This window comes from Zonotrichia albicollis, chromosome 2 (assembly GCF_047830755.1).
Source record: "Zonotrichia albicollis isolate bZonAlb1 chromosome 2, bZonAlb1.hap1, whole genome shotgun sequence".
Taxonomy (NCBI): Eukaryota; Metazoa; Chordata; class Aves; order Passeriformes; family Passerellidae; genus Zonotrichia; species Zonotrichia albicollis.
The window spans coordinates 37,225,902-37,242,834 of NC_133820.1; positions in this window are offsets into that span (position 1 = coordinate 37,225,902).

Genomic DNA, 16,933 nt, shown 5'->3' on the forward strand with positions numbered 1-16,933 from the left:
AGAAAAGTTCTAACTGGTAACCATGCAGAATTGTAAACATTTGATTCTAAAGACATGCATGGGTATAAAAAAAGTATTGAATCCATAAAATTGCAGGACATATGCAGCTACGTTCAGTGGCCACTGCCCAGTTGGGACTATAGGAAATAAAGGCTGAAAGTTTGCAGAAACATTTGAAGACCTTGGAGAAAAGCCTTGCTTTCTTCCACTCATGACAGAAACAGAACAGCAAACAGAGATTTAAGGCTTTTCCCCTGCTACACTGCAGCAAAAATGAGAGATTTAAATAGACTGAAAATGTAAATCCAACATTTACTCCATAGACATAGTGAAGCAGAGAGGAGGGGAGGGGAGTGAGGGAGGATAGATGATCATTGGATGTGTGAGAAGAGAGATGCATCACATAGTATATATTTTATATGTATTAATATTCATACCAGTTCTTTCTTTTCTCCCTCCAGGCTCTGTCTGCTGCTTCAGTTCATCCATCCGGCTTCAAGAGGGAGATGGATCTTTCAGCCCTTTCCTGCAACTCTAAGCTAGAATCTAATAATCAAAATAGCATGTGGTTCCTTTCTCAGCAGCACTGCAGGAAGATGCTGGGGCATCTACAGCCAGAGTCCCATCCGAAGACAGAAAGCAAAGTTTGCAAGAGGGGTCACCCCATGCTCCTTGTGAACATCAGAGATGTGCTTGGCTGGTGACATTCTGGGAGAGGACACATGGAGAGTGACACTTCTTTCTCAGTCCAAAGGGAGCACCCCTGCTTTTAGAGATGCACAGAGTTTTAAATACTACTATCCCTTATCTGAAGGTCTGGAACAACTTACGGAACAGAGTAACCCTGTGAGAAGTCATCAAACATGGAATTGAGGACTGGAGATAACCATACCTTTGGAAAAATATTGTACTTTCTGATGGTGGAATGGTGGTAGTCAAGAAAAGTAAAGTAGAAAGGCAGTATTGTCTTCTATTTATTTGGAAACAAAGAAAGCCCTGCTGTTGAGGAAGGGGAAGTCAGTTGTCCAGGGCTCTTGGCTGTGTCAAAAAAACCATCAGCCTAGAGGCAGCAGCATCAAGATCAAGAAGTAATATACAGGTTATAGTGCATGAGAAGAGAGTTTCAATTTGCTGTAAAGATGAAGCTGAAGTTTATGCTTAAAGGCTGCTGCAGTATTTTCATTCCAACACTACTGAAGATTGTCATGAAAAAAATCCATTTTCTGAACTGTGTTTGGAAGAGAGACAGTAGTAGTCCTGGAAGACTGATGTTTCCCTCAAGACTCAGGTGCTTCAAACTAAGAAAACTTGATGGCAGTGCTTAAAAAGCACTATGTGCCCCAAACAAGCGTCACAGCAGAGAAATAAATTGCTCTTAACCAGGCCAAGGAAAGGTGAGACTTAACAGCTTTTTCACTTGTCTTGCAAAGCTCTTCTACCTATCATGCTGGTATTCATGCCTAAGGACTCCCTTGGGAATTCTTGCTTTCTATCTGGGAATCAAAAATCCTGGACTTTGATGAGGAAAAAACTGCTGAATATTTTTCACGGAGAGCAATTTAATCCAAAGGAAGACAGGAACTATGTGAAGCCCCACACACGTGTGTGGAGTCCAGCTCTGAGGGACACTCCTGCTGGAAGCCATCCCAATGTGGTGAGTGAAAGCAGACCCACACCATGGAGTCTTTTCAGGGAACCAGGTTTAAAGGCATGACACGAGCTGTACCTGTGCTTCTCCAGCTGAGCACAAAAGGTTTGGACATGTAGCATGTACGTGCACTTTTCTAAAATGCAGTGAAGGGAAAGCCATTTTATATTTGTAATGAGGAGGACATCCTCTCTTGTTCTCAAAGAGAGTGACTCATGTATCTACTACAAAGGATTGGTCTTCCACCATGGAACAACTCTTCTGAATTTTGGAATGCAGAAGCTGGATTTTGGTTAGCTGGACCAGGTAAAAATCACTGCCTGCCCCTCTTTACCTTTGGACACAGCAACCAACAGATGTGTCCTTATTTTTTGGGGAAAGTACACAGAATATTTACCATCATTCTTCCCACAGAAACTGACAGTGCTCACAAAATTAGCATCCAGGAGATAAAAGTTCAGACCACAACCGGCTGCCGATTCACATAGCACAATTTAAGTCAGTGCCACTTTACAGGAAAGCTTTTACAGGAAGTGCTCAGGAAGGTTTTTGATCTATGGATGGAAAGTAAGTACTTTTTTACTCTTGCCATTATTTGGTACAGAAGGAAAAGATTTTTAGCCTACCATGGAAACATGGATTTGTCAGTGTTGTTTGTATTACAGTCACATCCATGGCCTCCTACTGTGATAGATGCTGAACAAAAATGCAAGTGAGAAGTCCAAGGCACCTAACAAAGATATCCAAAAGGAAAGAAGTGAAACAGCTTGTCCAACACCATGAAGCAAAGCAGACACACAAAGGAGCACAGACTGCTTAGTCACATGTACTTCTTAGTGGAAGTTGTGTACTTACTGAGGTTATAACTTCACAAACACGTGCCTTCAGACAAAGGCACGTGGCTTCTGCTGCTACTGTCAACCAAAGACATATTTCCTGATTAGTTCATTGCTCCCAGTGGATCTCTTCAGCAGAGTCATCCTTACCTGTAACTCCTGGAATCCATCCTAGTTCAAACACACAGAATCAGAGCTGGGCATGAAGTCTTTCTTGCAGCCCCGGAACACCACAATCACACATTTCATGATGACTGGCAAAGTCTGGTTTCCTCTGGACAATTTTCATCTGGAAGAAGTTTCTCTGTATTTTAGTAACAAGTGCTTTGTATTGCAATCTTTGTATCAAAAGAAAGTAGAACTTTCTTTTCTCTCGGTAGTCCTTTGCAAAAAAATTGGACAAGTTCAAAAGTTGTCTGTGAATGAGAGGAAGGAGAAGGTTCTGCAGACAGAGCAGGCTCCTTGTGTCTTATATCCTAAGCACGCAAGATAAATGTCATGCTGATTAATATTTATTTTCTTCAGCCCGAAATGAATTGGAATTTAATTCTCAAATTAAATTGAAGAATTTGAAAATCAAAAATATGTTTTACTGAACACATTTTATTTTAATCACTTTTAAGACCTGTATGAAAAAAATCCCAGTCCTTTGCTGTACTTGGCATGTATTTTCACTCTGATGAAAAGCTTCTAAAAGACTTTTTGGAAATGTTTTTCCTTGAAATTTTTAAACATACCAAATGAATCCCTCAGGCAATTTTTTTTTCCAAGTCAGTATTTTCTAGTGGAAAAAGATTTCCATTTTAACCTTTCATTAATAAAATTTCTAGCCTGACTGAACACTTAGCTAAGTTGTGAGTGAATAGCTTGCTTCAGGAATCATTAATCCAGGCCTGATGTGAACTTGTGTCTCTCCAGCCTGTGGCCATACTCTGAAAGAAGGTGCCCCTGTATCTTTCCTCTGCTCCTGAACCATGTGGTGCCACTGGGAATGTTGATGGGAGGCTGTGGGGATGGAAAGGGCAGAGCAGGCGTGCTCTGGGAAGAAATGTGGTTGAGTAGGTCACACACGTGTGGGCTGCTAAACAGGGTCACCAAAGCTAAGATTAAAATTATGCTGACAAAAGTAAGGCTAGCGGAAAATGCATCTGAAATACAGCTTCCAGCTGTATGGTTACATTCTTATTTGCAATTCCTCACTTCCATGGTGTTTGTGAAGGAAAAATCATTTTCACTGATATGTTGGTGCTTGTGGTTCATTTTGAGTTCACTAGTCAAGAGCTTAACTAGTTCACTAACTTCTGAAAAACATGGCTACTAATAGATTCAATCATATATGAAAATAAAACCTATTTTTTAATCTCTGACAAGCTTTATCTTTAAATATTTCTTAACAATATTCTGCTTCCTTTTAAGAAATATTTCTGCCCTTGTGTAACTCAGAAATAACCAGATTGATTTTGTCAAAACCCCCATAACAACTCCTAAATAAAACCTTTGAGCTTTGACTAAGTGTGAACAATTTCATCCTGAAAGAGGAATCACTTGCAGAGTTCAGAGGAAATAGAAGCAGAGACTCGGATGCTGCAACTCTTTCAAGCTCTGCATTTGGTGTGCACTGCTGGCAGAAGCACCAAGGAATCTGCAGCTGAATTGGCCTGCTGTCAGGGGATGGAATTTTGTTTCCAGAGTTTTCAGTACTACTAAAAAGAAGACAGAACACCAGAAACAGGCCTGCATGGGTGCACAGAGGGATTGACTCACGCAGAGCCAGCAGTTCCCTGGGCATGGTTGACCCTGCAGACATGGTTCAGCAGGCGTGCTTGTCCCACTGGCACCTGCCCACTGCCATCAGACCTTGTGTGTGCACTGTGAAAGGTCCAAGGCCACCACCTGGCCAGCCGCCTGTCATCAGACTCTCTTTCTATGGGAAGCAACTGTAAACTGTAGGTGTGAGAGGACACAGCTGCCTCAGAGAGCAGTAACAGGGTTTTCCTCTCTTACTCTGCTCTCTGTACCTGCCCTGGCACAACTCATTCACAATACAAGGAAACAAAACACTGCAGCACAGTTCAGTTTGAGACTCACTGAGCAATGGGTTTCCTGCAGATGGCCTCGTGATGTACTACAACCAGTGCAAAGCAAGTGACAGAAAGCAGCAAGACAGTGTCGCTAAAACCTCATACAAAGAATTACTTGAAGCCTTCATATATCAAACGAACAAGAGCAGGCAGGCAGAGAGGGTTATCTGAGCAGGTGTTTTCAGATTAAGTTTGAAGGGAGGTGGAAATGAGACAGTGCAAAGCAGTTAGCTCTCTGCAGCCACAAGATTATGTGAACAGGTCTCTGATTAGCACATGCCTCTCACTGCCCCACTATGACAGACTTCAAGTCCATAGAGATCTCCAAGGGACAGCTGCAGCCATCCAGCGTGCTGTGTACAAAGCCTTCTCTGTAACATCCAATTCTTATCTTAGAAGCCCAGATAAATTTCATCCCAGTTCTCCAGACTAGTGGATCTTGATTATCACAAGCCCTGTGACTTTTCTCATAAGCTATGCTCTTACCCTTAAGCATGGCAGGATTTGTGTGAGCTGCTGTTTCCTCTGCAAGAAGGGGTTGCTGTCAAGAGTTATGTTGTTCAAGCCTCTCTAGTACAAGCAATTTGAGAAAGTTGCTCCCTTCATACCCAACAGGTTTGGAGCCAGCCCCCACTCTAACAAATCTGGGCACCTCAGTTTCTGCTGTGCCCAGATTACAGATCTCAGCATCTCTGTTTGCAGTAAACCAAGCCGTTCTGCCCCTGTTAAGACATTTCTCAAGAGAGGAATTCAGCACTTGACTGAGGCTTTTCAGCATTCATTGCAGGATTATTCTATACATCCATAGCTTCAGGGACAGTAGGATGTGGAAAAGCTGATACTTGAATGAAGTGCTGAGTTTTGAGTGAACAAAAAGCTCATTTGCCTAAAGTGGGTGTGTTTGTGCTGCAGATAGTTTGAAGCCTTTGATGTGATAACTCGGGAACAACTTGTTCTGAAACCATTCACTAAGTGAAGGCATATGGAAATTCAGTATTCTTGCTCCCACTGTTTGCTCCTCTTCCCATAACAGCAGTGAGCACTAGCTAGATCTGGAAATACTTAGTTTGGCATCTTGCTGGAGATCTCATTTGTTCAGGAAAATGGGTATGTGTGACAGTGGTCACAGGGGTTCTTGGATGAGGGGAGAGACGAGAATGTTGATTCCGTGTTCAGAAGGCTTGATTTATTATTTTATAATATATATATTACATTATAACTATACTACTAAGAATAGAAGAAAAGGTTTCCTCTTAAGGCTAGCTAAGAATAGAAAAGAATGAATAACAAAGATCTGTGGCTCAGACAGAGAGTCCAAGCTATCTGGTCTGTGGTTGGCCATTAATTGTAAACATTCAAGATGGCCCAATCAAAAATCCACCTGAAGCATTCCACAGTAGAAGATAATCATTGTTTACATTTTGTTGCTGTAGTTTCTCAGCTTCTCAGCAGGAAAAATCTAAGAAAAGATTTTCACAAAAAGATGTCTGCAACAGGTATATCCCCATTTTCCTACATGTGTGCTGAGTACAGAAGGCAAAGGTCCAGAACACCAGTGAATAGGAAATAATAATATTTCCTGTGTCAGACATGAAATCTCTCTCCTCACAGTCACTGACAGGAAAAGAAGGACACAGGATCAGTGGGACTAGAGGAGCATCTCACTACATTTGGAGGACTTCAACAAAGCCCTGCTTGCTGGCTGATTCTCAGAGCTTTGGTGGTGGCCCATGCTGGAATATCACTGGGCAGACCCACATTCTTACGGCAAAGGAGATGAAAAAGAGCTGAGAACATGTCTGCATGGATTTCTTCTTTGCTGTGGAAACTCGGAGGCACCAGTCCTCTCTGGGTACTTACCAAAGAGCTGCAGTTTCCTTGTGGATCTAACTGTGTGCTGCAGAAACCTTCTCCTGTGTGTTTGCAACTCCTAATCTCCTAATCCATGGCTTGGGAGGCTGTGGGTGGGAGAGCAAAGGCAGCTCTGGCAGTACATGAGGAGGAGTCACTGAGCTCTGCAGAACTTGTGTGACATGAGAGAAAGGAAGCGCCATGGAAGGTCAGAGTTGCACCCTCCCTGTCTGTCCATGGACACGCAGGCAGGTCAGGCCGAATGGGGAGGGAGGCTGCCAGCACTCTTGGCACCCAGTGCACCCTCCAGGAGGGGAGAGCTGGGCAGGACAGCGATTCACAGAGCTGCTCATGGTAATGAGGAGGGAGACGGTGGCCAAGATTTGCCCTATTTACAACATGCCTCAGATTTGTGCTGATTTGAGATCAACAGGAGACGGTGATGAGAGACCTGTGTGACCTGAAAGCACTCTCACTTTGGCTGGACCACTCAGGGAGTGCAGCGCAGAAGGCACACAGTAAGTCACTGCAGATTACAGGCTAATGATACGACACCTTGTGAGTTGTCAAGGATATTGACACTGCACCTGCCCTTAGGCAGAGGAAGCAGACATGACCCTGTATGCATCTAACAAGTACACCAACTGTCCTCAGCTATCAAGGACAGCAGCAGAACTAAGCAGCTCCTTTCGCAGCTCATATAAATTGGATCAACTCCCCTCTGCTGCTGCTGGCTTTTGCCCACAGTATTAAGCTCCTTTGGACCAGAGAGCCATTCTCCCCCTCCCCATATTGCTCCCACTGCTGCATCCATGGCAACATTAGAAGCTTAACAGCAGACAATTCAGCCAAGGCCACCCGCCACTTCAAAGCACACTCCCCAGCCTGAGGATTTTTGTCTATTTTAGAGTCTCCACTGTTGCTATCATCAATGGGACGTCATGAGTATGGACAACAGAGAGCACAAGGAACAAAAAGCCCGATACCACTCCTCTGTCAGTTTACTGCTAGTCTCCAGCCTGAAGGCAAACCATTATTTAGTCAAGGAGGAAGAGCACAAGGAGCAGCAGACAGCACTCCCTTGCACACTCTTCTTTTGGCAGGAAATTCTTATGAGTAGGAAAAGATGGGGTCATGAGAGAAAGTCTGGTTGAGCAGATAAGAGAAGAAGTCAAAAGCTGGAGTAATTTCATATGAATAGTCCAGGCTTGCTCCCAACCATGCAAATGAATATAAGTAATATGTCCTTTCACTAGCAGAGCATTAACTCTTTAGCCATCAGTGACATCTTGCCAGCCTGCACAGCTCCCAGTCACCTTCAGTAAGGAATTATGCTTATTTCATGCTCAGTCTCAGTTGAAATGGGATGCTCCTAAGTGTAGGTAACAGTCCCAAGCCCATATTTTTCCTACCCCTTTAGTACACCAGGAATCTTGTGTGTTTATGATATTTTGAGACAGTGCAAGACAATGAACACCACAGTACGGTATGCTGCAGAAACAATCTGAGTCTTTCAAGCCTTGCAAACAAAGACTACAAGCACCAGATCCTAAACTTAACACCATCAACTACAATTAGTATTTTCCTAGAACACTTCCCTGTGAGCTAATAGCCTGAAGTATAACCCCAATTCCCCTCAAATGAAGGTGAAGAAAGTATGGAACCAAGGGTGCCAGCAGCTTGAACCTTCCTAAAACCTACACAAAAATGTATGGAGATCTAAAGCAAATATTTTCAGTATTTGTAGTAGATGAATGACACCTGTGTAGCAAGGCTATTAGTACAGGTTTGCATTTCTCAGTAATTTCCTTGCAAATAGTACAGGTTTGCATTTCTCAGTAATTTCCTTGCAAATGTTTCAAACACAAACATAGTACTCTGATCTTCACAAGTAGATATTTTTCAGCCCAAGAACATAGTGCAAAAAAAGACCCTCATAGGCCCCGTCAGTGAGCTGGATTAAATATTTCTTTCATTCTCTAATTATTACTCTATCTCTGAAGCAACACTGTAAGAATCAAAGATTTTTTTCCTGTTTCAGGAACATTCTTGTACTCCAAACAAGTTATGAAGTCTAAAAGCTAACTCGAAAGCCATTGAGAAAGAAAGAAAGAGAAAAAGTCACATCTTTTTCTTTTTCAGAAGAAACACAGATTAAATGTAGTAGGTACAGTTCAGTAAAGTCTCCCTTCAGACCCCTTCTAGAAATTAGCATATCTGACACTGCAGTCTTCACATCACTAGTTTTAATTCCAGGTTTACATCTCTGCTGTCACAATTATTTCCATGAATGTGTCAAAATCCACAGTGTAATAACTAAAGTTCCATTCCTCCTCTAATTTTAGAAGTCCAAGCCTCAGAGACATCTTCTCTGTTGATTAGAGGCTTTTCTGTTCAGTTCATTGATCACAAGGGCCATTTACAAGACTGAGTTAACTAAAGCTGATTTCAGTCCACAAAGAGCTATCATGTTCTCAGGTGAGATACAACTAGGGAAGAATAACCCTGTATACCAGTAGGGGTTGACTTGATGGAAAGCAGCTCTGCACAGAGAGACCTGGGAATCCTGGTGGACAACACCTCCTTTCCAGCTCAGGAAATTCTTTGGTTCTATGTTTCATGAGGATTGGAGCATCTCTGTTATGAGGAAAGGCTGTCTAATCTCTCTGCTCAGCCTGAAGAAGAGAAGACACAAAGGGGATCTTATCAATGCATAGAAGTATTGTAAGGGCTGGGGTCAAAAGGATGGGCAGAGCCTCTTTCCAGAGCTGCCCAGTGACATGGCAAGGGACAGAGGGCACAAACTGAAACACATGAAGTTCCATCAGAATATGAGGAAAAAATTCCTTACTGTGAGGGTGACTGAGTACTGCAACAGGCTGCACAGAGCAGCAAATGGAGTCTCCTTCTGCAGAGACATTCAAAACCAGCCTGGACACAGTCCTGTGCAAACTGCTCCAGAGAACCTGTTCTATCAGGGATGCTGGACTAGATGATCGCTAGAGATCCATTTCAAACCCAACCGTGTAATTTCTGTAATTTCACATTGAATACAGACAAGATGCTCTGGGAACAGACTCAAGGAGAAAAGTAGCTTACCTAGACAGACTTGTCATCAAGTACAAACCTCACAAGACTCCTGAGGCAGCCCTTGAGAACATCCTACTTATGGCAATGACCCAAGTCACTCCCAATAAACCCAGACTAATTGTTAGAATCAGGACCTTGATTACAAACAATTTAACACCAGAAACCCTGGTGCAGCTGCAGTGACCAAAAAGCTGATTAGAGGTGACCTTGAGCAGAATTTGCACATTCTTTGCTTCTGCAAGTGCTTGCTAGATCACAGAAGCACAAAGACCATTTCACACTGACCAGGAGGACAGAGTTACACCAGTGAACTACACAGTTTACAGACCAGGCCATTTGGTGGCTGAAGGTGCTGAATTGTTGGTGTGCATGAATTACTGCTGACCTTACTAAAATTGTGCTTAGCTGGGGACCATCTGCAAGCAGCAGGTTGGAGGCAGTCACTCTGCTCTTTCTGAAAGCTGTCCTTGTCATATCAGGTGATGTCAGAAGAGACTCTGGTCGTCTTTTATTTTGCCTATCCACTTACAGATCATAATTTAAAATACACTGAAAACATAATCTTAATATTCCTTCCAAGATACACCAAAGAGGACTTTTGTTTTGTTTTGAGATCTTTTTTTTTATTGCCCTCTGTAAGTATTGGCAATACTTGAAGATAGAACCAAATACACAGATTATATCTAAGCAGACCTAAAGCAAAAGTGAAGTATTAAACTCCAAATACTACAGCTCCTATCTTGATTTGGTGCTAATTCACATCTATTGCTTATTCATAGCCTTTAACTGAAGATGTTGAACTCCACTATTGTTATTAGCTTTAATGACAATTTAGGGGGTTGCTAATGGCATAGTAGAGCCTTTCATAGTGTCATGGTTTGAGCCTGGCACAGAGCCAGTGCCCCCATGAAAATGCCCTCACCCTGGTGTCTGCTGTGAGATGTGACCAGGAATAAGCAAAACAGGCTTTAGCTTAAACATAAAGAACACTTTATTACCTAAACTACAGGAAAATAGGGAAAAACTATAAGGAAAAGAAAAAAAAATTGAAAACCTTACAAAAAAACCACTTTCCTCCTCCCCACTACCTGACTTTCTCAATCCGATACATTCTCCCAAATCACCAACTGCCCAGCCTGGCACCACACTTTAGTATACTCAAACTTCAGTTCATGAAGAGGAAAGGAGTCCTTCTTGTTCCATAGGCTTCCCCTGGAAACACACTGAAACCTCGTGTGCTTCCCTGTCACTTCGGCACCGCCCGGAAAAAAAGTCCTTTTGCCACTTGTGACATCTTCCTTCCATGCCCAGTGCTCTCACCACCGTGCATGGCCAGAGCTGCTTTTAGGGTTGTCTTTCAAGGATGCCTTGTCTCACTCCAAAAAGGCACAGTCTCTGCTTTGGGACATCTGTCCCCCCCATATTTTTCCAACCCCCTGGGGCCGGGGGGTCCTCACGATGAACCCTCCTGGTTCTGAGCCACTGCTTCCCCCTAAGTGCAGTCTCTGTGTCACAGGAACAAACTGAGTCCATGGCCACAAGAAAAGTCCAGCCAAAAGGCCACTCCAAATCATCTCTCCCCATTCAATCATCTCCACGTTCTTCGGGTGAGGTCCTTGTCTCATCTCATCTCTTATCTCCCTTCTTATTCAGCTTCGAGGAGGATTAGCATTTTTGCAAGGCCCCAATCATGAAAGAAAGGGGTTAAAATCAGTCTCTGTCTGTCCCGGAGCTGCGGCACTCCCACACACGCTGCTGCTCCGGCCGGGCACTCTTCCCCCCCCTTCTCCTCCTGGGCTGGCTGCTATCACATTCGGTGTCGTCGGCTCTCTCTCTCTCTCTCTCCTGGGGGGGGGGGGGGATGGCTGCCCGAGGGCTGACTCCCTGGGATCTTCCACCCTTCCATTCTCGAGGGCCTCCTCACCTCCCATCTCTGTCCAGGCCCAGGGCCTACCACGTGGCTGCCCCTCCCCCGCCCAGCAGCAGCGGCTGGACAGGGGAGGGAGATCCGACTTCTTCTCCACGACGTCCCAAGAGAACCTCCCAGGGCCAGAGCCCCCCTTTTTAACCCCTGTGTATTCTCGGAGGTGTGTCCAAACCCCACTGGCTACACCAGGTGTCAGTATCAAACTCCGAACATCCATTGGTTTGACCACAGCATCCCAGAATTCCCACTTCTTCCTGGTCAAACCACCACACATAGCCAGGGCAAATCCACATTTGGCATAGAAGTGCCTGAAAGTCCAATATTTGGAAGGAAGACACAGCAGGGATGGAAAATGTTTGAGAGATGATCACCCACAAACCTCAAAGCCCTCCTGCCTTTTTTTCTTCATCACATCCCCATCAGGAGACATGCCAGAATATAGAGTATAGAATCACAGCCTTGATCATAAACAACCTTTGAAACTCTCTGTAAATAACTTCTGAAATTCTTGCCATTCCCTTTCTCATTTATACCTTGCAGGTGAAAGAACATTTGTACAGCACTCCTGATAGAACCCCTTCCCAAACTTTGAACCTGTGCCAAACACCTCCTGGGAGGAAAATATAACCCAGAGAAGAATGAGCCCAAAGCACTCCTCTTCTCTGTTATCTGTTTTTGTCAACCTCTACTGGAAAACAACACTACTGGGACAGCAACTCCAGACATACCCACACATTCTTGGTGACTCTGTCTGCTAAACCAGAGCGATTATTTGACCATCAGAAAAAAGAATGAAGCTAGAATAAACACAGCAATTTTGTTTAGAGAGAAGAGACAAATCTGCTAAGCCTATTTCTCACTCTTTCATGAAAATTCTCTCTTCCCTCTGCCCTACTGCCCCCACAAGCAGAAGGTTTCCTGAAGAGGCCGGTCCCACATTAATCTCACAGCCTCATTGCTATTTTCCAGCCATAATTCTGCAGGCTCTGCGCATCCTGCCTTCTTGTAAAGCACCCCTCAGTCTGTTCCCCAGAGGAAGAGGAACCCCTTCCTCTCCACACTTCCCCCTCCTCTGCTGTCAGTAGCTGAATTCAGGATCCATTCGAGCTGATGGCTTGGGCTCTTTCCCTTTCTCCAGGGTGGCCATTCACAAACCAGTCAGTGTTGAGCCAGACTCAAAAGACCAAGCTATCCTTGAGAAAAACAAACAAACAAACAAAAAATTATTGGGGGCTGTAGAGGCTACACCTACAGTGCAGATCTCCATCCCAGAATAGCTATGCTGGGAAAATCTTTTAGAAGGCTGAACTAGTGTCTTTTTGCAGGATTCATGCTCAATTATTAACCTTGTAAATATTTCAGGTTACACAGCATATTATACCTTCAGTTTATTGATATGCCCATAGATTATTAATCTTTCATTACACTAATTAATTATCATCGTGATTTGGCAATTATCTTATGTAAAGTTTGGCTGGGACCAGGTGCAACCTCTCTCAGAGCCTTTAAAATATGTTCCAGATCCTTGCAGAATGCCAGATGAAAAATACGGCTTTATTAGATCAAAACTGGGCTGCTGACACCTCTCCCAGAATATGTATTGACAGCCTTGCTTCTTAAAAGGTATGGAACAGCTTATAAAAACCTTGGATGCAAAAGCAAAGAAAAATATGCATAGATTTAACACATATCACTATGCCCTTTTCATATTCCCACAGAGGCTGGAATTAAGGCAGAAATTTCATCCCAGAATCTGGTTTATGGATGGCCTAGAGATTTCATGGAGGCATTTGTTCCAGAGACACGACTTAGTCCTTTCTTCAACTGGAGAAATCTTATGTCATGCACTGCGGAATGCGGTTTACTAATCACCGGCGCTGGTTTGAATGGCTCCATGGATCAAAACTGACTTTACACGGGGATGCCAAGCACATTTGCCATTCCCCTGCATTGATCATTAGGACACTTTGCTTGTGAGGATCACACTGGGAGTAATTTCTTTGATGTGTGCAAATGCGGGAAAAGAGCTGAGGCTTTTACAGGAGCTGCTTGACTACAGGTAAAGAATGCTGCAGCTTCGGGGAGGGCTATTGCAAGACAATTAGAGCCTGCTTGTTCTGTCTTCCTATTTACAGGACGAGCATAGCTCATGTTGTTTAGGCAGGGTGTAGATTTTGTTTCTGTGCTTCAGAAAAACTCATTCAAGTGCAGCTATCACACGTCCTTTGCAGCAGGAGCTAACTTTAAGCTCTGTCCTTTTGTTCCCTATCACCACCCCTTTCTTTTCTGCTCTCTTCACCCTCTGTAAGGTAAGCTAAAGCTGTGCCATTGTGATGGTCAGTAGTCACTCTGAGCCAAACCCCTGGTTATTTGGAAATCAGTGTGAGCACTTCCACCGACTGAAATTGTAAGAGGATTAGACTTGTATGCAGTCAGCTCCATTGAAGCACAGCAGACATGTTCTCCAGCTCCTCAAAAACATGTGTAATAATTTGGCTGGCTGTGATTGCTGCATTCTTTTGCAAATGCAACAGCCCTGGGGAATAGCGCACTTTCCACCCCTGCCTACCTTCCTAAGAGGGCTCTTGCTCTAGTACTTAGACGAACAGCCACAGACTTTAGAAGACTTTGGATCAACCCCTCAGCCGCAGTTTTATTCCTGGCCTTGCCCACATTGCCTGTAAGTATTGACAGTGGGTTCAATATGGACTGAGCATTGCACAGACTTTGCAATCCTGCAGTCTTTAGACCTTCTGGGCAAATGTTCAGCACACTTAGAGGGGTATTTATCTCCTTTCATGGCTGGTCAACGCAGAGAACATGGCCATTGAAGCAAGTTCATTGGTCTGCCCACATGAAGTGGCAGAACAAGAAATGTGTAGCTCCATTTCTGACTGATGACTGAGTTCCTCAGTCTGCAGCCAAATGATTTACTGCATGTGTGTTCTGCACTTCTGCTGTCCCTGTGTCATCCATCCTCCTCCTGACTGTCCATCAGCACCGTCAATCCCCAGTTTGTATAACACATCCTTGTAAAACCCAGGAGTGAAAATGTGCTTGGCCATAGAGCATAAAAGGATTGGCCATGGATGCAGGAAGAGGACACAACAGAAATCTGTAGTGAGGGTAACCCCAAATTGAGTTGTCTGAGCTTCTGGCTACAGCTTTCAATTATGAAGTACACAGCAGCATCCTGGGGAGAAAATGGGTGCTGTTGGCAGCAGCTTTGCTCTCTGCTAAGGAAAATAAAATCTCTGGGAGAAAGAGCCTTGGAGACACTTCCCATTATATTGAGACATTGTTGTCAGGAAAACTCATTCTTGGATTTTGTTCTTTCATGTTGGTAACAAAGAAGCTGAGGTGTGAACAGGACTGTCTGGGACCTCCGAAAGCCAGTTCAGATTAACAACAACTGCCTCGTCTCTACAAAGCTGTTAATGGAGGCTGCTGGTGCCACTTCTGGGGAGTTGAAGTTCTCACTGAACTGATGTAACTTGTAAATATTTGAGTGGCTTTGCTTTTTCAGATGAGCTCCCACTGCCCCTTCTTCATTTTGGAGGCAGAGGCAGCACATCTGGCATTTGGAAAAACAACAACATCAACCCCCCCCACATTATTAATATTTAAAAACTGTCTCCTGCACACAAATAGAGAAAGTTTATTATCATTTCTAATTGCACAGGCCCGTGTAATGGGTTTATGTAACATGTCATCTTTTCTATCAAGCTCACCACTATATGCTTTGAGAGCCCTGGAAACATTAAATAATTTAGCCTCAAAATACCCCCTGGTGGTGTGGTTTGGTGTCATTTGTCTCCATTTTACAGATGGGGAACAAACACAAAAAACCTTCCAGTGGTCTCCCTAAGGTCACTCCAGGAGCTTTTGGCAAAGCTTCAAAATATTATATCTCTACTTTTTTTTTTTTTTGTTGTTCCTGAAAGAAAAATACTCTGGGACAAAGGAAAGCTCACAAGTACTGTAACTGGGTTTTGGAGATATTACAACCTGCAGTCAGATTTCACCTTGTTGCCTAGAGCTACAGAAGATGTACACAGAAGAAGTCTTAGGCTGGGCTAAATTGTGGCTTATATGGCAGAAATGCAAGCAGGATTTAGTGCTTTAAAAGTGAACACCAAAATGACAAGTTAATAGTTCACCCTAAAAAAGGAAAATAACATCATGAAGAGTGTTAAAATGGCTTTAAAATGTAGAGACTAGGGACAGCAGAACACTCCTGTTTCATCCTGATGTAGCAAATAGGTTTGACTAAACCACCTTTCTTAGTATTCTACCCTGTCCTTGGGGGAAAATCCTTGCAATAAATAAACAGAGAACCTGGGTAATGGAGGAGTTCTAATGAGATATTTTCATAAAAAAAGTTTTTAATACACTGAAATATTTCACTTTGACATTTCCTAAACAAACCTTAACCTTTTCATACTCTTTTAAGAATTGATCAACCCAGCAGAGAAAACAAGAAAATATATGTATATATTTTTAAATGGAATTAAATAACTCAAAGCAAAACATGACATTGACATTCAAAGGAAACACTGGACACATAAATTAAATTTCTCAGGCTACAGTGAAATAAACAACTTATTTTCTGATCCATGCCACATTTTCTGGTTTCATCCAAAACCGATCTTTTTTCACCTGCATTTTTGGCTCTACCAGGAAATTATCTTCCTTCCACTCAGTTGAGTTCTCATTTTAAACTTCTTTTTAACCCTCCAAATGTTGTCCAGCCATGTCCACACATTTTATCATAAGTCTCTTTTCATCATCTCCCTTTTCAAGGCAGTTTAAGCTACAAGCTTATATGGAACTTGCTGTGCTAAGGTTATACTGACAGCTCAGATGTGGATCTGAAATCTGTGGATTGCTGCACCTCAAAGACAGTGGAGTCATATATTTCAGTCCTGAGGGATCTGTTGGCTACAGCTTGTGAAGTGCAGCATTGTACCAGCCTATACCTGCATCTCAGTCCCACCCTTTTCTCTTAAAACATCCCAACCACGATAATTCAAGGTCCTACAGCAGAAGTGGTAGGAGATGAAGCATACAGCTCATGAAAATCCAGTAGCATTAATAAGAATAGAATGCAGCCTAAATATCAGAAAAAATGTCAGAAAATAAAGAAGAGTATTCAACCTGGAAATAACTTATACCATTTTGTGGAATGTGTATTCCTGGTAAGTAGCCTATAGGTCCATACCAAAACTCTTGGCATGCTCCCAGCCTTCATGGCTCCACGTACAGAGACCCTTTGGAGCAGTTCTCAGTACTCAAACATCTGGTGGAAGAATGTGAACCCAGATGCCTCTGTTTTAGGCCTGGAGAAATCTGCTTTAATTCCTTGCTTATGCTGAGCCCATTAGACCAGGGTGGCTCAGCTCTTGGATACGATGGGCTTTGTGGATGAAGAACAGATTGTGCAAGCTGAACCCAAGGAAGATGGAGATTATGCTGGCAGGAAGAAGAAAGCACTATGAAT